We start from the raw sequence: 26,357 nt of genomic DNA on the forward strand, positions 1-26,357 counted from the left end.
TTACCCCTGGCTGGGTAATTAGCCCTATTTGCCAACCCCTGCCGTGAGAGCTGCCGAGACATCTCTTCTCCCTCACTGGATGTTTATTTCTCCTGAAGAACCGTAAGAGCCATAGTTGCCTTTCCTCGAGTTCTTAGGGCATGGTGGAGGGTAGGGTGAAGTTAAGAAGACTGGTGAAGTTCTACTCAAATGATTTTTTGTTCTGCTGCGTATGCGACAAATTAGTGGCAGGGAGGGGTGGCTACCGCCCACCCTCAGCAGTGGGAAGGATGCCAGTCAGAAAAATACACTGCCATAAGTGATTAGCATGCTAGTTTTACATTTGTTTTTTCTGCCATATTTCTTTGCAAGCTCTTACTGGCTTTTGCATATGATTGTATGTTGTTCTAAACAGCTTTGATCCAAGGGTGTCTTCTCGGATGATTACTCATATACTACGATATACTTGTGAGTGAGCAACTTTGGCTCATAGTAACTGGTGTTTTTGTACATCCAGCAACAAACTCAGGGATGGCGGTACGATATCAAGAACCATCCTAAGGAACCATAAAGTATGCTTGAGGCTGCTGATCTCTAAACTTCGTGATGAATTCTCAGTATTACTGCTCATATGAGGTTAGCCTCAGCTGGATCATATGAGGTAAGTCGCAGGTTTTCGGTTAAACCATTCCACAAAATATCTAAATCTAATCGAAACTGAGATGTTTTTCTTGTTGTGCAACCTTGCTCTGTTTAGCCTAGATTCAGTAAAAGAAACTTCATAGAAAAAAAAATCTGGCTTTTGGGAAAATACCTGTAAGATTATTATATTTTGCAAATTATGTCGTTGTTTCGAATTTGCTTATCTCAAGATTGTCTTAGTCCAAATAGGCGATGCTCAATGTTTTCTGCCATTCCTCCACCCCTCCCGAATTATTGTTATTACTGATGTCTCGGATTTTAAATAAAAATCATCCCATTCAATACACGGTGAATCAGCCCGTCTGCAATCCCTTATCCCGTATTTTGGGAAATACAGGGCAATAAAACGCCAAGTAAGGGCATCGTTTCCTGCATCTACTTCATTCAACAGGAAGAATAACAGTTTTCCTTTAAATAATTTCAACTAAAACAATACACATCAGCAAATTAGTAGCACACAGCACATTTTTTTTTTTTTTTTAAATTCATGCTTTGCTGCTAATTTTAAATGCGAGGCCGTGTGTTAAGGGGGACGATGCAGATTACCACAACATTTTTTTTTCTTTTTCAGAGCGACCAACTCAAATCAAACATGACACCAACATAAGTGTGGTTATTAAAACGTCGCATTTGTCAGAAGTGCCACATGTTTATAAATACCGCCACATGGACAAAATCAAAACCACATGGTGATGAACAACACCTCATGGTAGATAACAACGTCACATGGTATTTTACAACACCATATAGCCAAAAGCACCACCACACGGCCATAGTCATAAACAGGACAACATGGTCAAAGTCATAAATACTACCAACTGGTCACGAACCATAGTTACTCAGTCAAAACACCTCCACACTGTCATAAAATAACCCCACAAAGTCATAAACTTTAAATAAACACATAGTCATAAAAACAGCATCTCAAAGTTACTGTACAAATATCAAATCGGCACATGTATTTTCATAATCGCTTATTTCATTTGTTAAATTCCTTCTTATGAAACACAAACCAATTTTCACATTTTCAGTTGACAGACGTATCGATCGATAGTTTTGTTTGGATTATATAATTAAGCATCAGTTAATCTAAGAAACAAGCATTTGAATGCATGAGACAGGGGCTTGTCACTACTGGATGGGGCAAGCTACTGGCACTTTAATTTTGTGACATTTTCATTATATAGTGGAAATGCACAGCAGATTTATGTGTAGATAATCTGAACGGAAACCCATTTTCCGATCATCCAGCATAACTGACAGGGGTGTGCTCCATCTCATAAGACACCTTGGAATCTTTGACTTTCTCTCGAAACTGTCAGATTACGGAGGAAAATAAATTAACCAGGAGAGACAGAGAAGGGAAAAAAAAACTACTTATTTCACAGCTATAAAATTAAATAATATGCTTTGGTGGCTGAAGCAGAAAAAGAATGTTAACACAATAGAGATCAGCTTCATTGTGAAACACACACACACACACACACACACACACACACACACACACACACACACACACACACACACACACACACACACTTGCTCAGCCCATTATGTTTTTCTCCAGGGTCCTCACCTCTCCGCCTTGGAAATTGGCCACTCCCCCTAGCGAGGTGCACCCCCTAGGTTAAGGGCAGTTTATGTAAGTAATATCGTCCGTTGTGAGTGTGTCTATATACAGTATATATATATATATATATATATATATATATATATATATATATATATATATATATATATATATATATATATATATATATATATATATATATATATATATATATGTGTGTGTGTGTGTGTGTGTGTGTGTGTGTGTGTGTGTGTGTTTTATGTTATGCTAGGTATTTTTAGGTCGGCTTCCCGTCCTAATAACACCTTAGGTATAGCTGGGTTCCCTTTCTTGCCCGGAGCTTGGGCACAGTGTTAGAGGAACAGGGCATAAAAACGTAGGGCAACAACCTAACATGTATATTACCAAAGTTTGGATACAGGAAGCTAGACAATTCACGAGACTCTCTCCAAAGGTAAGAACTGGAATTGATAGGTGTATATAAGTTATAGGTATCACGCAGGATACCGACAGTCTCGGGAACAGATGGACAGACACTGCACTTAGGGTAAGATGGGACTACACTTTGTTCTAGGGCTGCTTGTTCTTTATGGTAATTCTATATTTGTCCTGCATTACACGCTGGTCATGTCTCTTATCACATTCAATAGAGTTTGGGTGCTCAGACACTGTCGCTGTATTCTACACTTGGATAGTCACTTTCATTTTCACCTCGCGGGCAAAGAAGCCACAGTCACTATGGGGATGTGAGGCAAGGGAGCGGGCCAACCACAGGGAGGGGGCCAGCGACACACAGGTGGCGGCCAGTGTCAGCTGCATACTCTCAAGTGTCATCTCGTCGAGGGGCCACGGGACTACTCGTGGGGGCATCATCCTCTGGGACAGGCTGTGGTCAGGTGTGGTGAAGTGCCCTGCACTGGATGGGCTTGGTACAGGGTTTGACCCTCGTGACTGTGGCCAACAATCCTCTGATGGTGCTCCTGCAGGAGCCCGGTGCAGAAAGGGCAATGCTCCTCCTCTGGACTGTAGAGGTCATGCCCCAGTGTACTAGTGGGATGTGGAGAGCCCTTCTACTGTTGTCTCGCTCCCACTGCTTCGCCGTCAGGGTAGGGCTGCGGGATTGTGGGCGGCAGGAGTCTGACAGGCGTTGGTTTCCCTCTGACACTGGCTGGATGGAGTGCAGCCCCGGGGTCAAGACGAGTCCTCTCCAACAGTCCTTGATTGGAAGATTCTCCTCCTGGAGGCTGCCTCAGTCTGATGAGTCAAGGGTGGGACTTGCTCTTCCACCACAGGGGCTGCTTGAGCAGGGGTCTCCCTCAGGTAGTGAAGTCGAATGGGGTGATGGGCTTTTAAGACACTCCTCTCTGGTGCAGCTACCGTCCATCGCCGTGGTCCCTTGGGCAATGGGAGGAGGGCAGCTACAGGCTGTCCCTTTCCCATTGGCGTGGCAATCGGCCGCCACTGGGGCCCAACTTCCAGTGTCTCCCTCGAGTTGTGGAGTCATAGGAGGAGAGGGGCTTTAAAGGTACTCCTCCATGGCTTGGCTACTTGCCATCGCTGAGGTCCCTTGGGCAATGGGAGGAGGGCAGGTACAGGCCATCCCTTTCCTATCAGTGCAGAAACCGGCTGTCACCAGGGCTCGACTCTCTGACGAGACTGCAGATGAAGTGCAGCTGCTGACCATCACATGCCTAAGGGCGAGACTACTAGCCATCGCCGATGTCCCGTATGAGGGGCAACGTGTAGGGAAGGGTGGCTACCGGCCAGCCCTTGTCTACAGGTGTGGTTGCCGGCTGTCACAGGTGTCGTGCCCCTCAAGGCAACTGCAGAAGGAGAGAAGGTGTACCGTTCTCTCCCTGCGTGCAGCAACCGGCCATCATGGATTCTGCAGGGAGTGGTTGGCAGAACTATGAGCGGCTGCTGGCTGTCTCTTAAGGGTGCTGCTACCGGCCATCATTGTTGCACGGCTGCAGGCCATTGCTTTTGATGTACGGCTACTGGCTGTCACTGTTGCACAGGTATAGGCCGTTCCTGGGGCCTAGCTACAGGCCGTTACTTTTGATGCACGGCTACCAGCCATCACTGGGGTGCTGCCTGGAGCTATTTTTCCCAATCCTGACGAAGGCTGAGTCGGTGGAAGGGTAATGCACCCGGACTAAGGTGTTTGCACTGGGTGCATTCCAGGGAATAGGGGCGCGTGGCTAAATGGGGCATATGTCCATATCGCACGGATGTCGCATGCGCCTGCATACCCCTCCGTTGTCGTCACATGAGGGTGTTGTGATGCCCACAGTTGTTTCCATTTCACCATATCTCTCTCTCTCTCTCTCTCTCTCTCTCTCTCTCTCTCTCTCTCTCTCTCTCTCTCTCTCTCTCTCTCTCTCTCTCTCTCTCTCTCTCTCTCTCTCTCTCTCTCTCTCTCTCTCTCTCTCTCTCTCTCTCTCTCTCTATATATATATATATATATATATATATATATATATATATATATATAAATAAACACACACTCACAAGAGTATATTAGCAGTTCATGCATCTCCAGGCAACTCAGTAACCAATGCTGACATTGCCAATTTATCTTTCTAATCCTACAGGTCAATACGAAATAGTGGTGTCTTCATATAAAGCCATTTGTATACTAAATTGTAATCACATTGCAATATTTTTGTTATGGTCTCAGACTCTCAGCCAAGTATTCTTGACTATAATTTTTGAACTCTCGACTTTAAGTTCGCACTAGATTGGTCAAGTGCATACCGATCGAAAGTCAAGAAGCTACAGTGATAATGCTATTGATATTTTAGTATACTTCCTAGAAAATGCTCTCAGGCATCGTTGATGGTTATCATATCAACGCCAAATAATGGCATATCATCCGGAATAAGTTTACCAATACTGCACAGTTGGAAGACTGGGCTACGGTAAACGGTGTACAGTTTATTGTCACTAGAATATCGTCATCCATGATGATTATATCGTTAACGAACATTGTTGCTTTTGTGCTTAAGGTGAAGGATAAGCTCGTGCATTCTATAATAGCAGCAGCCTCCTCAAAGCAATATAGAGGCAAGGATAAAACCATGGACCCTTGCCAGCAAATCAGTTCCCCATGTTCGAAAAGTCTCGCATAAATGTAGGCCATGCTTTCTAGTCAGTGCTGCCACGTAGCTGACACTGGTAGAGCCTTCTGATTGCCACAACCACATTCAGAGCAGCTCCGTGAGAGGGAGTGGACGTTGGTAGTAGGCTCTCTGGGTAGCTCTTGTGCAGTCTATCAGTTTAACATCACTATCTGGTAAGTCAGACGTCTTGCTGTGTTGTCAATGTACATTTTTTTTCCCATCATCATTAATACGATAATTTAAATGTTTTAATTTATTTGTGATATATATATATATATATATATATATATATATATATATATATATATATATATATATATATATATATATATATATATTGCCCATTTACGACTCCTGTCTCCCTGTCATGTCTTCATTTCTCTCGATGTAAAAGAGACAGTTATATGTTTTGTTTTTCTTAGACACACATTATCTCCATGAAAGTGATTATTAATTTATAAAGAATCCTAACAGAACGTGAATTTCACTTTAATTAAGTGGAAGATAATGTTTTCCATCATAATATTATTTTATCCGTATTTCACACTGCAACTAATGTTCTCCATTATAAAAACAACATACATTTGCTTGCATGAATTATGCAGTTCTACTGTATCGTTATATGCTACTCCAAGGTCTTCCACTAACTATTCATAAGTCTTCTTAGTCATGGAAAGCCATCGTTTAGGCTACTCACACAACTACGCTGTTGTTACAAGCACGGTAGTATTAAAAGCTTTGGAAAACTAACAATTTTAGGTAGAGGCCATGACACCTGCAATGGCTCTTTAATCATTACTAGCTTTTTACATCATAGTATAGACACTTATTATTTCCTCACAATTACTTCGCTTGAATCACATTTAGTATGGCACAGTACCATTATTTATTTATGTGTTCGGTTCAGATTTGGTACAGTTTTTCTTGGGCCAGTACCCCAATACACAATTTGCATTTTAATGTATCTTTTTTATTTCCGCATTTTAAAAGGATATATGAGATCAAACGTCAAACCTTATTAACACACAAATTTGGGGATGCTATATTCTTGTATGTTCATTAATAATCATGACATTTTGCTGAAAAGTATGTCAGTATACTGCAGCTTTGTAGGAATCATCTTTAGTCTCTTAGAAATGTTGGCATTTTTTAGTGTTTCACACACTTACTAGAATCTTTCGTTCATATTGTTATCTAAACAAATTTCTATCTATCTGTCTATTGCCAGACGCCTTAATCCCTTATACGGGGTGACCACAAACAAATAGCATCCATGTCATCCTGTTCCCCACCATTTCACTGCCCTGCTCCCAATTCACACCCCCTTCTCTCATATACCTCTCCACTCCATCCCTCCATCTCATCATTGGCCTTCCCCTCCCTATCTCTCCCTCCACCTCACTCACACACACTCACCTCGTCAGTTTCTCACTCTCCATCCTCTCCACATGGCCAAACCACCTCAGTGTGTTTCTCCTAATGCATCCCATCACATCCACATCCACACCACAATGCTCCTTCACATCATCATATGTCAGTCTGTGTCTCCATGTGACTCCACAGGCTCCTCTCAAATGACTTATTTTCACTGCTCTCACTCTTGACTTGTGTCCCACCAACAACGTCGAAGCATCACATCCATACGTTAGAGTTAGTATCACAATACTGACATGTAATAACTTTTTCACTTCCATACTCACTTCCCTGTTTCTTATCATTACCATCAAGGAACCAGCGACCTTTCTTCCTTGCTGTACCCTTTCAAGCACTTCACCCTCCAAACTTCCATCCTTCCTCATCACACTACCCAAGTACTTAAATGTACTCTCATTTTCCATTTCCTCGTCATCCAGCCTCACTATACATTCACTGACTTCACCTCTCTCAAAGACCGTAACTTTACTCTTCCCTACATTCACCTTTAAATTCCGTTTCTTACACACTCTCCCAATCTCATCCGCCAAGCCTTGCAGCTCCCTTTCGTCTTCATTCAACAACACAGTATCATATGCAAACAACAGTACAGGGAGTTTCCAAACACTGCCCTCTCTCATTAGGGCCACTCCAACATCCACTGCCCTACCTTGTATCTCTTTTATAACCCCATCCATATACAGATTGAACAATTAAGGAGACATGACGCATCTCTGTTTCAACCCAAACTTCAAATAGAAAAACACTCAGTTCACTATCCACACGCACTGCAGCCTTAGTACCCTCATACATACTCATCACAGCATTCAACAGTTTCCCATCTACTCCATATATCCTTAATACTTTCCACAATCCTTGTCTATCCACCCTGTCATATGCTTTCTCCAAATCCATGAAGGTTGCATACAACTTCTTTCCCTTCTCTAGACACTCCACTAAAGATCTAAGAATGATTATCTGATCTACACAACCACTTCTCTTCCTAAAGCCTCCCTATTCTTTTCCAACTAATTCCTCTGTTATTTCCTTAACTCTGTCAATAAGTATCCTACGGTATACTTTTCCTATTGCACTAAGAAGACCAATGCTCCTATGATTACCACACACTCCTCTTTCCCCTTTCCCTATGTACCGTACAAGGGAATAATTATACCTGACTTCCAATAATCCGGGATTTTACCTTCCTCCCAGGCCAATCTACATATCTTCCACATCAATTCAAGTACTCTCTCTCCCCCATGCTTCAGCATTTCACCACACACTCCAGTAATTCCTTGGGCTTTCCCCATTTTGATTGCTTCATTGCTTCCACAACTTCCATCCTACTGATTTCTTCCTGTCTTCTCACCTCCCTCCTTCTCCCGGCCATTCCCCAGCCACTTATACTCGCATTACTTTCATTCTCTGAATTCAACAATTCATTAAAGTGTTCTCTCCGTCTGCTCACTTTATCTCTCTTCTCAACTTGTAATCTACCATTTTTATCTTTCACTCCGCTACTAACTTCATTGCCACCCTGTCTGACTCTCTTTACCTCTTTCCTGAACATTTTCTTACATTCCCTTCACTTTGCACTCAAATTCCTTCCAAATTCCTCATCCACTTCCTTCTTACTCTCTCCTAGTAATCTTTTCACCTCTCTCATTCTCTCTACATATAACTCTCTTTCCTGTCTCTCAATTTCTTCCACGCCCCTATTTCTTATCCATTCATTATATGCTTTCTTCTTTATGCCACAGCCTGTCTCACCTCTTCATTCCATCATACTGTTCCTTGCACCCCCTTTCTTCTTCTCCTCACCCCACACACCACCTCACATTCTGCACATATTTTCTCTGTGAATATCTTGCACACACCTTCCACGTCCCCCGTCTGCTCCAATTCATATTATCCAATCGTATCTCCATTTTTCTCTTATAGTCTGCCTTTTTTTTCATCCTCTTGTAACCTTTCCACTCTCCTTACATCTACTCCTTCCTCCCGTTCTTCTCTTCTTCTATTACTCCATTTTAATTGGACCTAAATCCACTCCCCCAACCTCTGTATGCTCTTGCATCCATTACACATCTTCGCACCCTTTCATCCACACACACACGTAATCAATCATTGCCTTCGTTTCATTCAGTTCACCATCCACCCTTCTCATCACTCACCATGTATACCTGCGGATCATTTTGTGCCTGAAGAGGGTATTGGCAATCACCAAACCCCTCCTGGCACAAAAGTCCACTAAATCACTGCCATTCTCATCTATTTCAGCAGGCACACCCCACTCACCAACTACTCCATCCACCTTCACATTCCCTACTTTACCATTCATATCACCAATCAAAAACACACTCTCATACCATTCAAATTTTTCCATGCACACTTCCACATTTGTCCAGAACTCTTCTCTCCCTCTGCTTGCACGATCTTGCGTTGGCGCATACACGCACACAACTGCCCACATTTGTAATCCAACTTTCAGTCTTATGTCCGCAATTAAGTTAGAAACTATTGTAATTTTCTTCCTAATTCTCTAAAAAGCAGTTATCATCGCTGAAAGTACATACTGTATAATGTAATTTTCTCAGTATATCACTGGCTACATATGGGTATATTTAATGCAAGTACTTTCAAAACAGGTCTTCAGTTTACATCAGATGACCAGATTAATCAGTAATTTTAAACAGATAAGGCTAAGGCTGAACATATGGGAAGGTTTGCTACACATATCAGTGACAGGGCTGAAAACACTGTTTGTCAACATGTATCAGAATTTTAAATGCTATTCAAAAACAATTCAATGAGTCATGTGTTCTTGTATTGGTTTGTATTTTTTCTCAGCAGGATTACTCGGCATTACCTTTTATATATATATATATATATATATATATATATATATATATATATATATATATATATATATATATATATATATATATATATATATATATATACAGTATATATATATATATATATATATATATATATATATATATATATATATATATATATATATATATATATATATATATATATATATATATATATATATATATATATATATATATATATATATATATATATATATATATATATATATATATATATATATATATATATATATATATATATATATATATATATATATATATATATATATATATATATATATATATATACATATATATATAAATATATATATATATATATATATATATATATATATATATATATATATATATATATATATATATATATATATATATATATATATATATATTGAATTTGACGAAGAAAATGATTTGTTAACCCTGCTGGAAACACACAGGGACACCGTAGCCTTGCCCGGAGAACGATTAGGGTGTACTAACTTGATTAATCACATGATTAATGTGCACCCAGAAACACCACCAATTTTCGTACCAGCTTATCGCATACCACACTCCCAACGTACACTTGCTAATCAGTATGTCGATGAAATGTTAAAGCTTGGAATTATTGAGCCTTCAGTTTCTCCGTGGAACGCTCCCCTTTTCTTTGTGCCCAAGAGAAATGGAGAAATGCGTGCGGTAGTAGATTACCGTAAACTAAATAATCACACCATCCCAGACAGATTTCCCATGCCATTGCTAAGTGATGTGCTACAGAATATTGGTCCTGAGAATAATATATTCTCGACCATCGATCTCCTAAACGGATACTATCAGATTCCGGTATCTCAGAGTCACGTAAATACACTGCCTTTTCAACAAACAGAGGCCATTATCAATATACAAGAATGCCAATGGGACTGAGGACAGCCCCTGGTACGTTCCAGCGTCTTATGAATTACGTATTGTCCGGAATTTTAGGACAAGGAATATTTGTTTATCTTGACGATATTATTATCGCAACGAAGAATATTAAGGATCATCTCAGGAAATTAGACTTACTCTTACAAAAGCTTAGTGATGCTGGATTAAAAATTAAACTTTCTAAATGCAAATTTTGCTTTAAGGAAATAAATTTCTTAGGCCACAAATTAAGCTCTGATGGTATTCACACCACTGATGACAAAATACAGGCAGTGAGAGATTTTCCTGAACCCACTACGACTGACGAAGTTAGACAATTTTTAGGTCTGGCTGGGTACTATAGGTCCTTCGTACCACAGTTCTCTCATATAGCCTTCCCTCTATTCCAACTACTCAAAAAAGATGCTGTATTCCAATGGGAAGAAGAACAAAAAAGGGCATTTAACAATCTAAAAATTAAACTAACGAATGCACCTTGTTTAGCATATCCAGATTACACGAAATCATTTCTTATTTGTACAGACGCATCAGTTAAAGGATTAGGGGCTGTACTGATGCAGGAAGATAAAAGAGGAAAGAATCAACCAATTGCATTTGCCAGCAGACAAACAAGAGGTGCAGAAAAAATTATAGCACTACAGACTTAGAGGCACTTGCAGTGATTTTTGCATTACAAAAGTTTCGAGATTTGGTATATGGTTACGAAATCCACTTATTCACCGACCATAAACCACTGGTGGGTATGTTTAAAGAAAACTCCTTTCTGGGAGGAGAGCAAGATGGAAATGTACAGTTGAAAACTACAATGTACAAATACATTATATACAAGGTAAAATGAATATAGTAGCGGACGCATTATCTAGGAACCCGAACACAATTCAGGTTGCGGCGTTAGATCTCAAAGGAAATATCCCAAACCACGAGGATATCGCAAAGGCACAAAGACTTGACCCAGTATGGTCAAAAGTAATATACAAGTTAGAAAGTGGAGATGACATACAATTACCCAAACTGCATGTCCCACTTGAACAATTCACAATGGTCAATAATACATTATACAAAATTAACTCTAAACAACCAAAACGCCAAAGAAATACTAACCAGTTGGTAGTACCTAATGACATGATACCCCAAGTATTACGAATGATACACGACAGCCCACATGCAGGACACCCTGGAAAGGATAAGACATTCAACCAAGCCCAGCTATTATATTACTGGCCTTCATTACGAAGAGATATACACAATCATATAGACAGATGCGAATCATGTGCGAAACACAAAGGATACCCAATCACACCTGCACCGATGGGTAATTACCCAGTACCACATCAACCATGGGACGTTGTCGCTGTTGATTTACTCAAGTTGCCATTATCATACAATAATAATCTATACTTATTCGTAGCAACGGATCATTTTTCCCGTTATGTCATTTTAGCTCCAATTAAAGATAAGACAGCAGAGACAGTAGCAAAGGCAATAACAGATAATGTAATATGTCGCTTTACTACCCCTAAGGTACTAATAAGTGATAATGGAGGAGAATTTAATTCTGAGATCTTACAAGAAATATGTAAACAATACAACATTAAAAAGGTTAACGTTTTGGCCTATCACCCAGCATCGAATGGGTTGGTACAGAGACAAAATAAAAAGGTATTAGATGTGCTACGACACATTCTCAGTGAAAATTATGCAAGCTGGGATGATTGGATTCCCAGAGTAGAGGCCTCCATTAATGGGTCTATAAATAAATCCATTGGTGACACACCACATTTCATTATATATGGCACGGATAAAAAATTACCATATGAGCTCCTAGAAGGTGACAGCATGCCTATATACAATTACGATGATTACTCTAAACTCCGTTTACGTGAATTCCAGGACATACACAAAAGAGTACAAAAACAATTAACGATGTCCAAGGAAGAAATGACGGAGGCATTTAACAAAAGGGCAAAAGATTCACCTATCAGCTTAGGAGACATTGTTTACGGAGTCATTCATACGAGAGACAATAAATTATCCCCTAAATTTGAGGGCCCATACAGAGTAATTAACATAAAGGCAAACAAAGTTTTAATTAAGTCACTTTCAAGTGGCGAGGAAAAACAAGTTCATATTGACCATTTAAAACGAGTTTCAAGGGAATTATCACATAATTATTCAGCCTCGGATACAACCGAACAGGTGAACGTACCTCAAGAAACCAAGCAAGAACACAACAATGATTACAAAAAGAAATTAAGGTCATATACCAAACAATCGAACATAGGTGCAACTATTCCAATGAAATCTACAGTACATCATTTACGAGAATTAAATATCGATTTAAACTCCTTCTATAAATGAAATAACAGCCAACCGTAACGCACATCATCACTATCATCAACCACAGCTTTATAGGAAATTAATAGATTTTTTTTTTTCGGTAGGTTACGATGAAGGGACTTATGCTATGGATTCTCCTATACATAGTAAGAGTATATGCGCACCTAGACCCCAAGCATATAGTACGACAAGGATGCCTCATAGCTCCAACGGCCACGACTACAATCGTCAAGGATGTCATGAGTACTGAAATAAGTCTAGATTACTTGTATGACTTACCTACTTCTATATAGAAAGACTTGCGACGCCGATGCGAACTCTGGACTTCAAGATAGGGAATTATGTTTCACAATCACATATCACCAAGGAAGTGGATGAAATGGTGAAGTTAGCGAAATGGAAACTAGAACAGGCGAAGTCAACTATGCTCGTCATGATCCAAGATCTCCCATCTTCTGGAACAGAGGTGCTGAGCGACAGGAACAACATCACACGTACTCGCCAAAAGCGCGGTTTGTTCGATCTGGGCGGCGCAATTCTTGGGAACATCTTTGGATTGGCTACAGAGGATGACCTTAAAGAAATAAACAAAAAATTTAATAAGATAGCTCAGGTACTAACATACCAAGATAAATTCATCACAGGACAGAACTTGGCAATGAAAACAATTGTGAAAAATCTGAAACAAGCAGAAAACGTAGCTCTCGAGAGTATAGATAAAATAAATAACTTGGAGGGTAACGTTACCCTTTTCCAGCACTTCTCCCTCATCACAGAACATATTGACACGATTCTACTACAATTAGAGAACACTAGAGATCATTTCAGGGCACTTATGCAAGGAATTTCGAATGCTGGTGATGGCAAGATCACAAATGACTTACTCCCAGTTCATGAGCTACGTCAGATAGTTAGTCAAGGCATACATAAACATAAATTGAAGCCATTGTTCCGCAGTAGGGAATTTATGCAATATTACCCGTACTTGGAAGCAACACTAACACCAACATCAGTGATAGTTCATGTACCATTCATCACGGAAGACCTGTTCACAGTATACCAAAATCCACCCCTTCCCCTATAGAAACAACAACACTTTAGTCATCATCAACATCAACACAGACACCGAACTCATCATGGTCTCCAAGAGACGAGACACTGTCACTTTCGCAAGTGAGTCAACGATTGAGCGAAAGTGCCGCACATCCTTACATGCTGTTCATCTTTGTCCTGCGTACATTTTCACGTTTCAGCCTACTGATACGGTCCCTTGTGAAATGGCTATCATCAGCAATAACAATATTCATCATCATTGCAACTTCACTTTTGCTCCAGATAAACTTGTACACCATCAACGCATTGGACACTCGCAGTTTTTTTATTTCCCTCATAACACATCAGTTTACATAGTCTGTCCAGATATACCACCATCTCATACATCAGCCTCAGGATTATACATAGCACCAGACTACTGTGCGGTATTTACACCATCCATGTCTACTTTTTCCACCATCAATCACTACGCCATTCTCAATCATACACACAAACATTTCCACCCACTGCCTGATATGGACTTAAACATGAGCACAAGTATTAAGCTGACTTCACCTAAGTTTGAAACTATGCAGCTGATCAATGAAACAATGAAGCCCTGGGAAGATTTGAGTTTGAGTATGTTCAACCCATATTATGTGTATAGCCAAGCACCTTCTGTCTTCATAATTATCTGCATTGTTGTTGCAGTATTGCTGTTGGCCATGCACAGAATGCATGAAAGAATTGCTAATTTGGAGTCTTTGTTTTGTGGGGGTAGAGTTAACATCACAGTTAACCACCCTGAATGAAGTGTATATATTTTGTATATAGTATTAATTATATATATATAAAAAAAAAAAAAAAAAAAAATAATAATAATAATAATAATAACACAAAGAAGAATGACCCATATATGGCAGACCAGTACCATTATCTTTAAATGAAATAGTAACTCTTACAATATTCTTAATTTTAAACTATTTTTATTCTTGCATGTATGCAATTCACTATAATAACCCAAGTACATACTGTATTACAGTTAAATAATTTACTTTAATGCATTTATTCCAATATGTATTCAACTTATTTAAAATGTAATATTACTGAATAATCACTATTTACTATGCATAATATATGTATACAATATTCATACAATTATGTTACTTTACAATATTATGTATTTCACTTAATTAACTTATAAGTTCATTATAATGTGTATGTAGTATGTATTAATATATTATAACTATTAAATGTCGATGGTACGTCATTTTCGCGCGGCCGAGCAAATATAGGACTACATAATAGATAGATAGATAAATAGATAGATAGAGAGACAGATAGAAGCAGGAAGTCAAATGATGAGAAGGTGTTGTGTTTGCGAGAGGCGAGCAGCGCTAAACGCTTACACGGGGGAAAGCTGACGACAGCGGCCAGTAAGGAGATGATTCATAGCTGTCAGCAGTCCTCTCGTGAGAAGGTTCTGTTGCCATGAGGAAGGTGCGGGACACACACACACCCTACTACACGAGATTTCAGGAAAGAGAGTTTAGAAGGAGACAAGCGACCCTATAGGGAGGTCGAGACGGAGATTAGCTTGAGAACAGAGAGAGAGAGATAGCGAGACAGGGAGGTAGCTACCCAGGACTTATACTATTATACCTGTTTAATATTTCCAAGACAAATAAAGATAGTCCCATACTATTCTTTACCTCTCCCGTCACTACATGACATCTGGTGGGGAAACTACTACAAGATATAAAAGCCGCTCGACCACAAGTCTAACATATACTTCTCTACAATTAACTACAAAGTCTTTATGACATGTTATGTGAAGTGCTTGAAAGGGTACAGCAGGGAAGAAAGGTTGCTGGTTCTTTGAAAGCAGTGATAAGAAACAGGAAAGTGAGCATGGAAGTGAAAAACTTACTACATGACAGTATTGTGATAACAACTCTAACGTACGGAAGTGAAGCTTGGACATTGTTGGAAGGACACAAGTCAAGAGTGAGAGCAGTGGAAATGAGTTATTTAAGAGGAGCCTGTGGAGTCACGTGGAGAGACAGGCTGACGAATGAGGATATAAAGGACCGTTGTGGTGTGGATGTGGATGTGATAGGAAGCGTTATGAGGAACACACTAGGGTGGTTTGGCCATGTGGAGAGGATGGAGGGTGAAAGACTGACGAAGAGAGTGTATGTGAGTCAGGTGGAAGGGGGAAGAGGGAGGGGGAGGCCGAGGATGAGATGGAGGGATGGGGTGGGGAGGTATATGAGAGAGGGGAGTGTGAATTGGGAGCAGGGCAGTGAAATGGCGAAGGACAGGGCGACTTGGAGGCGATTTGTCTGTGGCCACCCCAAACGGGATTGAGGGGTCTGGAAATAGATAGAGATAGTGTATATATATATATATATATATATATATATATATATATATATATATATATATATGTGTGTGTGTGTGTGTGTGTGTGTGTGTGTGTATGTATGTATATATATACATATGGATAGGTAGATAGCTATAGATAGATAGATAGACAGATATAGATAGATAGATAGATAAATATACGGATAGATAGATCCGTGCATACTGGCGTTGTCTGGGCCCTTGGGTTCATCCTCACTGGGGTGCCAATTTTTTGATGATGGTTAGAGGGTCCATCATCTACTCCCACGACACACACACTCACACACTGCGAGACAGAGAGGAGTTATGTAACATCAAACGCTCGCTCCCCTTCCCCCTCAAACACACAACGGAAAGAAAATCCCCATTGGATTTTATAGTTAATTTATTTTTTAATGTTTCATAAATTAGTGTGAAAATCACATCCTTAGACTCTAGTAACAAAAGCTACCCTCCTACTCCTTCCATATGGAGTAAAGTACATTTTAAATAAACTGCATCTTAAAAAAACTAACATAATGTTCACTTATCTGTTATTGAGTCAAAATAATTAATACCATTCGCTACCCTTCCATCGCATCAACTTAAAAACTACCAACGTATACCCACCTAGGAAGATATGTTAGGAGGTACATTAAGAAAGAGAAAAAGAAAGTATAAACTGCAGACCTACTTAAAAATAGCTAACAAAATCATCCATAACTGTAATGGGTGTGAAATTCATCACGACTCAAACTAAGAAAAACTAATAATATGAGGGTATTTTGTCCCCCCACAAACATATATGAAATATCGAGGGATTCCATCTAAAAATTATAATCCAGCACACAAGAGAAAATTACACATACCGGTTTAAGTTCACACATCCCTACAGTCCATTCATTTTAACTAGGCCATAATTTTCATCATTTTGCGGCTTATTTTTTGTAACTCAAAGTTAGCCTAAGACAATACTACAACTGAGACATCATGACTGTGATTTGGGCCTAGTTAAAGTGAACAGAGTATAGACTTTTAAAAATGATAAAAATTACTTTCTAGATCTTAAAAGCTATCCACCACCTACACAACTCACTGCACTTAATGAACTACTCACAGTCCTATTTTTCCATGTCAGAAAAAGACTAGAAATACATTCCATCCTAAGAAATATTATCCCCTCGATATATGTCAGACACAATTCAGTCCATGCTTTGAGATTGAATATATCAGGATCAATTTTCGACAGCATATTTTGGGTTGCGTTTTGGGAACCCTCCATCAGGCTGTCCATATTGCCGTCCCATGTCTCCACAAACTGAGCCATTGTATCTGTTTTGCTGAGACCATCATCTGAACGTTGGGATCCTGAGGATGAGCTTTGAGTCTGAGTGAGGTTGGTAAAACCAATAACTTTGCTACTTCTTTGTGTTTTACGCGAAGGTGCAGAGTGTGTGTGGTGTTGTTGTTTTTGTGTGAAGTTGAGTCATTGCTGAAAGTGGGGACCTGGGGTCGAACCAGCTGGGGCAATGTGATCCCGAACTGACCTGACCCTCTGTATGCCTTTACCACTCCCACGCACAGTTGGCGCATTCGTAGCTGCCCCAAGGGGGTTGGGAGGAGTCTTGAAGTCGGAGTTGGGTGTCCCCATCGTATTTTCTGCTGCTGCTGCTGCTCTTCCTCCTCGTATTTTCCTGACCTGCCCCGTCAGCATCCCCCAGGGGGGTGGCCCCACTCCTTGTCACACCTTGTTCCACTGAAGCTGGTATTGTCTGAGGATGGGTGGTGTTGGTATCAGGAGTAGGGGATGACTGCATCACCGTGGATGTGTGTGTGGGTGGCTCCTGAATTCCCTTTTCCGTGGTCCGGGCTCGTGAGCACCCACCGCCCACTATCTTATCCAAGAGGTCGATCAAACTCGCCAGTACATTCTTCAAGGTCGACTGCGTATTGGACTTCGCACATGAGCACCTTCTGCCAGCACCAACCCCGGCGTGTATTTTTGGGTATTTCGGGGGATAGGATGAGGGTTTCCACGTATAAGGTGGGGGACCTGTGTGGGAGAAAAGGAAAAAACCTACATGTAATGAACTTGTTAAAAATCAAAACAAGAAACAAGTTTTTTAAAGAAAACAAGGATTCTGGGGGCTTGTGGTCTACTGAATTGGGGCGTCTGGACGTTGCTACTCCTCACTCTGCTCTAGTGTGGAAAAGGAGGTTTGGGTGATGAAAACTCACTGCAATAGTCACCCATGTATTTAAGCACAATCATAGACATGAAGTAAACTCACCTGTTTTGAAAACTGGAGATGATGATGCCTCCGTCTGTCAGGATGTGCTGGTGGCAGGGTGTTCTGGAAATATAATAGGCGGGAATGTAGCTATTATCCCTCAAGCAGCCAGTCAGATAACTATTGCATTTTATTCTTTCACTCACTTATAAGAGTATCTCACAGGATATATTATTATTATTATTTTTTTTTTTTTATGTGTCCGACTCTGGGCAAAGGCTTCAGGGCCTATATCTCGGGGGCAGTAGCCTATCCCAAGGCCCAGTAGTCCTCCTACACCTCCACATGTCACCACTTCGGCACTAACACCCACTGTCCATATTGAATACATGCTAGGGCTGTCTCATACAGGACTGGTGTATTGGTATTAGCGGGGGTATTTTTACGACATGTCGGCGGGTAATCTGGTAGATCAGGAAAGTCTGCTTTTTATGAAATTCAAATCCTTAAACTGTTCCCTGCCCCAGCCGGGATTCGTACCTGCGTCCATCAGGACTGCAGGCCGCCTCTCTACCGATTCAGCCATATAATAACCCTTTATTATGTGTAGATGATAACATACAGTAGCTGCACACATGTTGCTACTAGTACCGGTGGCCATGGCTCCCCCACAACACACACAGGAGAATCGGTACTGAAGCTAGTTTAGTGAGCAGCTTGCGAGTTATATACCCACCAACAATGGAGGTGAAGGGGCAGGAGGGAGGAATACTAATGGGCGACAGGGTAGAGGGCGTAGCTCGGAATCGCACGAGCAGGGTGATGGCTTGTGTTTGTGTAATGAGCTTAGGACTTACCCACCCCAGGGAGTGGCGTGTGTGTGTGTTCTTAACTAATTGTTCTTACTTAATTGTATCTTTACAGGAATTGGTCAATCTCGTACTGTCCCGCGTCTTAAACCATTTTTTTCGTACATATCCTTAAATTTATGAATTGTTTTGGCACACACTATGTCATTCGGTAGCATTCCACTAATCAGTTGCCCTATTTGTAAAACTAAATATCCTTACATCTTTATCGCCTCTCTTATTATGAGTTTTTTGCAGTGCCATCTTGCTGATGCATCCCCATAGGTTATGTAATCATTTATGTCTATTTTCTCCTTCCCTGATATGCATTTAAATAGCATAATCATGTATCCTCTTTTCCTTCTCTCCCGTAGCGTAGGTAGATTTAGTTTTTCTAGTCTTTCTTCTTAGCCACGAGCCCGCAACAACTGTTCCTTCCAAGAGAAAAAAAAAAAAAAAACAAGAGAAAGCCAAATTCAAGATCCGATCTTTTCGAGATGCCTGGACACACTGCGTTTGAAAGACTGGGGATCATAGCTCGTAGGAAATACAGACAGAGGAGACAGTTCCAGAGCTGACCTGTTGCATAAATGAAGGACTGGGAGTAACGGTTAACTCTTGCCTTAGAGAGTTGGACAGAAAAGGAATGAGAGTTTGCTGCTAGACGGGTGCTACGCGACCGTCATAGAGGTGGAGGGATGCAAGCAGACAGTTCAGAGGAGCAGTAACCATTGAAGTAGTGACAGAAAAGAGATAAAGATGCAACAGAAATTGAAGGGAGCCAGTGAGAGGAGGAGAGTTAATGAGACGAAAGGCCTTCTACTCTACCCTATTGAGATGAGTTGTATGTGGGGTACCTCCCCACAGATGAGAGTTGTACTCCGCACAGGGGCGGATAAAACCTGTGTATAGAGTCAACAGTTGTGCAGGGGTAAAGAAGGAACAGATTCGGCTTACTACACCCGATCTCTTGGAAGCAAATTTTACAAGAGATGTAATATGATCTTTCCAAGATAAGTCCCGAGTGAATGAAACCCCAAGCATATTCAAGAATGATGCAGGATTAAGCTGAATATTATTAAACATTAGTGGGTACACCTGTGGAAGATTGTGTCGGGTTGATAGGTGTAAGAACTGTGTATTTTATGCATTAAAAACAACAAGATTATTTTTACCCCTGTCAGAGATACGAGCTAAGTCAGACATTAGGTGTGCCACAGCATCATCCCTTGCTTGTTGAAATAACTGCTGAGATGGACGTTGTGGGAACCGAGTGGAAAGGTGGATGATGGAGTCATCAGCATACGAGTGGATAGGGTTAGATGTACAGCTTAGAAAGTCACTGATGAATAAGGGGAAGAGAGTTGGTGATAGGAGAGTGCTCTGAGGAACACCACTGTTGATATGTCTAGAACGACGGCCGTCTACATAATCGGCTATAGAACGACCATCGGCTATAGAACGACCAGAAAGGAAGCTATAGATGAAAGCGCAGATAGAAGGATAGAAACCGTAAGAGGGCAGTTTGGATAATAAAGATTTATGCCAGACTCGATCGAAAGCCTTTGAGATAAGTGCAACGGCAAAGCTATCACCAAAGTCCCGAAAGACTGAAAGACAGGTGAGAAGATCGCCAGCGGGGCGTCCCTTACGGAACCCATACGGACGATCAGAAAGAAGGTTGTGATAGGAAAGATGCTTTAAAATTTTTCTATTAAGAATTGACTCGAAAACTTTTGAAATACAGGATGTTAAAGCAATTGGAAGCTTAGAACCCTTAGATCCGCTAACCTTGTTACCCATCTAGTAGCGGCCCTTTGAACTTTTTCAATCTTATCTATGTGTTTTTCGAGATGAGGACTCTAGACTACTGACACATACTCCAGGGTTGGTCTGATGAATGATGTTATTATCTTTCTTATCATGTCTTCATTTATGTATGTGCATGCTATTCTCATATTTGCAAGCAGTGTATACATGTTACATACCTTCTCACTGATGTGATCAGCCGGAGATAGGCTGTTATTGATAATCACACCTAGGTCCTTCTCCCTTTCTGATGTGTGTATGTTTTATTTCCTAACTTATTATCCCAATTAGGTCTATTTCTGCTTTTACCAAACTTGATTACATGACACCTGCTGACATTGAATTCCATTTGCCATGTATTGCTCCATTCATGAAGTTTATTTCATCCTTGTAACTCTTTACAAGAGTCTGTGTTAGTAATTTTCCTTTGTATTTTTGCATCATCAGCAAACATACTTAGATAGCTTTCGTTTCCAATGTTGTTATCTATATCATTTATATACACTATATCATTTATATACACTATGGAACTCTGCTAGTCACTTCCCTCTATGATGAGAAATTTCCCCTTAGTACTGTTCTCATTTCTCTTTTTTTGAGAAAATCTTACGTCCAACAATACAGTTTGCCTCGGATTCCTCCTTGATGGTACAGTTTGCATAAAAGTCTTCGGTGTGGTACTCTGTCAAATGCTCTCTTCAAATCTAAATAGATACTGTCCACCCATCGTTCTCTTTTCTGTAATGTTTCTGTTACTCTATCATAGTAGCCCAACAGATTAGTAACACATGATTTTCCCTTTCTGAAACCAAACTCTTTTCTGTTATCATACTGTGTTCTTCTAGATGCATTACCCAAACTTTTCTTAATCAGCTTTTCTAATACCTTGCTTACAACACTGGTTAGTGATACTGGTCGATAGTTGAGTGGATTTTGTCTATTCCCTTTCTTGAATAATGGAACAATGTTTACTTTCTTCTAAATATCAGGTAGTTTACCTTGTCCCAAATATTCCTTGGAAATTAAAGATAATGGTTTACTTAACTTCTTTGCACATTCATGTAGCACCCAACATGAAATTTCATCAGAACTATTTGTTTTTCCTTTGTCTAATTTACTTAACTTCTCCTGTATTTCTTTTTCTGATATTTGTATATCTGGTAATGTGTGGGCATGCATGTTCCATATCATCCCTCTAAATTTTTTTCTTCTTCTTTATTTCTTTTTCTGATATTTGTATATCTGGTAATATGTGTGGGCATGCATGTTCCATATCATCCCTCTAAATTTTTTCTTTCTTCTGTAAAAACTGATTGGAAATTCTTATTTAGTGCATCACAGATATCCTTCTCTTGTGTATAGGTGATCCCCTCATCCATAAAGGATTGTATTTTATCTTTTAGTTTGGTTTTGTTCCGATGCAGATCCGGTTGATCACTACTTTTATGCATGATGTCCTCCTCAAACTGTTTTTGGGCTTCCCTCCTTACTCTTGTATAATCGTTTCTTCTCTGTTTATAGTTGATATATGCCCTTTCACTATCGTATCTTCTGTATCTGTTCCACAACAAATCTCTTCTTTTTTTTTTTCTTACATTCTGTTTTAAACCATTGCTTTATTTTCTCTTCTCATTCTTTGTGCTGTGGGATGTTCTTCTGGACTCCTATTTCATAAAGTTCACAGAGTTTTTTATATATAGCATTTAAATCTTGTCCTCTAAGCTCCTTTTCCCAATCTATTTCTAAGACGTACTTCTTTAGGTCATGGTAGTTTCCCTTTTTATAAATTAGGCTCTTTTTGTAACCTTCACTGCTGTTAACAACAGTATGTTATATGCAATCCTGAAATTGCAATTTACAGTAGTGTGTGTGTGTGTGTGTGTGTGTGTGTGTGTGTGTGTGTGTGTGTGTGTGTGTGTGTGTGTACCTTGTCATTAACAATATAGTTTTATACAATCACGGAATGTAATGTGCGGACAGAATGTTTGATGACAGTAACTAGGTATCATGTAGATATTAGTAAATCTGACTATTTTTCTGTCATTGGAGTGATAATTTTTAGATGACCAGTTACGAATGATTTCGTTGATAAAATAGTGGAGGCCTTTATTCGTGATCAGTGTTGATGTGTGTGCTGCATATAATCCTCACACGTACGAATCTCCGTGTTGTAATCTTTTCATGTTATAGTGCAGTGTATACCCATGATGTTTATTTATAAACTTACTAAAATACTGTGTATACACTCGAGGGTTAAAGCCATATGAATCAAACACATAGAACTGCTTGATTTTTGTATCTACATGAAACACAACCGAGTGCACCAAACTATAATTGTTACTGGGTAAAGTTTTAGCTAAAAATAAATACGGCCTATCGCTCGCGTAGTTACGAAAGTCCATTTTACCCACCTCATCAGCACTTAATACACCCAAAAACTTAACCTCGTGCTCCAGATTATCTTTCAAAACCCGCATAATATCGTGTGAATTCATACTTTGAGTGAATTAAGCTCTCACATCCACCAGTACCGATCTATCTTAGGTAACTCTAATGGTTCCTTGTGTTTCACCAAAAAGTAAAATCACATTATTGTTTGAATCCGATTGTCCCAAACTCACTTCGATTCTTAAGTATGCATCTCTCTGCATGGGAAGAGTGTCATGTAATTGGTCGGGTACGAAGGAAAACACGCTCACCATCCTCCCCACAGTAAAATCCTCGTAGTTTAATAAGCCCTCAATTTTTAGCCCTAAACTGGCCAGTGAGGTGTAGTATAACTGCGCATATTTATGGGGGGAAATTTACTCTTGATAGTATAAGCCGCCGACCCATTGACGTGAATACTAATGTCGGAGACATCAAGGTGCTGGAAATATAGAGGGCTTTTCTTCCATTTCCCTAAAATGACTGAAGGTCTAGCATCACCATATAGATCTTATCTGGTAATACTTCCCCCCATACATTTTCCATCACAATGTGCATTTGGTTTCTAGCTAAGATGTACGATTTATACCGAGTTTTAGAGAAGAGGATGTCCATAAAACCTTTGGTCAAAAATATTTTCTCAAAGGCAAGGAGTGCCGTGCTGTGAGGTTTAACCCACGTGTCACATAATTTGGCGAAGTTTATTTGATACTGAAATTTAGTGTCTGTCTTGGGTGACTGCGGCACAAAGTTCCTGTCAGCCAGTTCCGATCTGAGTGTCATGTCCTGGTTACTGGGTAAATAGCTTTCGCATGAGGAAACATCGACCATTAATGGGAACATGACGTGCAGCGCCCTCTCCCCGATCTGAGCCAGGATAGCTTTGTCTCGTGCACTCGCATCCGCGAAATGGTTGCCTTGGCAAAGCTTCTTTTTGGATGAAAACAGCCCATCTTCGTGGAAACCCCCGACCCTGGCCAAACTCTTAGCCTTTCCGGGGGTCACTGTCATAAGAAGTTTAATATAGCTTTTGATGGTATGATATGGTTGGTTTTCATCTGTTCTACCCCGAAGAAAATCTGCACTGCTCGAAATACTGGATTAGGAATCCCGTTGGCAAACATGGCATGATCACTCTCCTCTACAGGTGTGATTCCGTCTTCCTTCGTCATTGAGAGAGAGCTCAATGAGTAAGCTTGAAATATCAGTAAAATCAGGAATGAGTGGTATCCTGTACTCAAAATAAGGGTCAGTCAGTTTTCCACCGGTTGGTGGTAGGATGAGCGGCAATACATCGTTAATATATTTATTAGAAATACTGGATTCGACCTGACGATTTCAGTCAACACGAGGAAAGCTATCAACCACAGTGGCTACGTATTGCGAATCTGGGAAATGCTCCCCCCAACGTGGGTAACTTGCCATGATGCAATCAGTGGGTACACTAAAAAGCTTTTTTGCATGCAGAAGCTCATATAACGTCGAATACATAAGGGCATAGCCTCCTCACATATTTTCTCTTCTTTGCATTTCTTCTCTAAGATTTTTTCGTGTTCCTTCGTTTTCCTTTACTCTCTTTCGGTTAGCAGGGTGATTCTGTTTCCCCCCTTTTTGCCTTTTACCCACCCCCAACATGATTTTATCTCACACCTCCTGTACTACTCTGATCCCACGTTGCTTTAACAAAGACTTGAAATTTTTACCAGTTAAAACATCATCTGCTACATTCTGAATGAGATTTAACCCAGAGGGAAGAGTTTTTTAACGAGAAAAGGGGTGGCTTCTTTAGCAAGTCCCATTAGTAGTCCGAATATCCCCGTTCCTCGCGGAGAGGGTTTCAAATATTTAATATCAGCCAGTGATCCCCTAGGCAGTGACTCGGTAAATATATGAGGAAATGTTCCTTGCTGGGTGGGTACGACACCTTCATTCTGAGGGCAGTGGGGTGGCACTGATGAAATATCTCAGAAGTGATGGTATTTATTTATTTATTTGAATCTAAATTGCAAGGCGCATTTGACACTCTGGTGTCTTTGGAAGTAAACGGGCTCCCCATTTTCGTCAGTTAATTTTATGGCTATGGATTCAGTGTTATGTGGGGAGACTTTCTTGTAAACGATTGCATTATCAATTTTTGCTGTGTAGGGTCGTAGGGCAAAGATATCAAAAATATTTACAAACTGATTACCAAAATTACTTTTTTCAATAATATCTGTATACACATACACTACAATAGCAAAATTTCGTCTTAGTGGCAGGGCGGGCGCATATTGAGGCTTACGCTCAGGATCCAAGGGAAGGCTTCTTTGGGCACGTCACACCACTGCCCCCACAGCTGCCCTGTTTCCCTCTCCCGATCTCCATACTGTTGTTGTAGGTGCTGCTGCTGAGGCCTTGGGTACATGGACTCTCGCAACCAGTACTCTTAAGTTAATGGGCTTGTATACAGTCAATGTTTCACCTTGTTCAAAGCCTAGGAACTTTGCCATCTGTGTCCCAACTTCAGTTTAATCGTGCAATATATGCCTTGTGGGTTACATATCCCCTCTTTCCAATACACAATAACCTGTCAAAATGCGGAGGATAATCAAAGAGCCCCTTCTTGTTGAAGTAATTTTGGTAATAATTCCTCATCCCCCTCTTTAAGTCATTGGAGCTCTCTCTGTTCAAGACCCTGATGGAGAATTTCACATCGTCGT

Source organism: Coenobita brevimanus, chromosome 15, assembly GCF_032717465.1.
Source record: "Coenobita brevimanus isolate Jiangsu-jjx chromosome 15, ASM3271746v2, whole genome shotgun sequence".
NCBI classification, from domain to species: domain Eukaryota; kingdom Metazoa; phylum Arthropoda; class Malacostraca; order Decapoda; family Coenobitidae; genus Coenobita; species Coenobita brevimanus.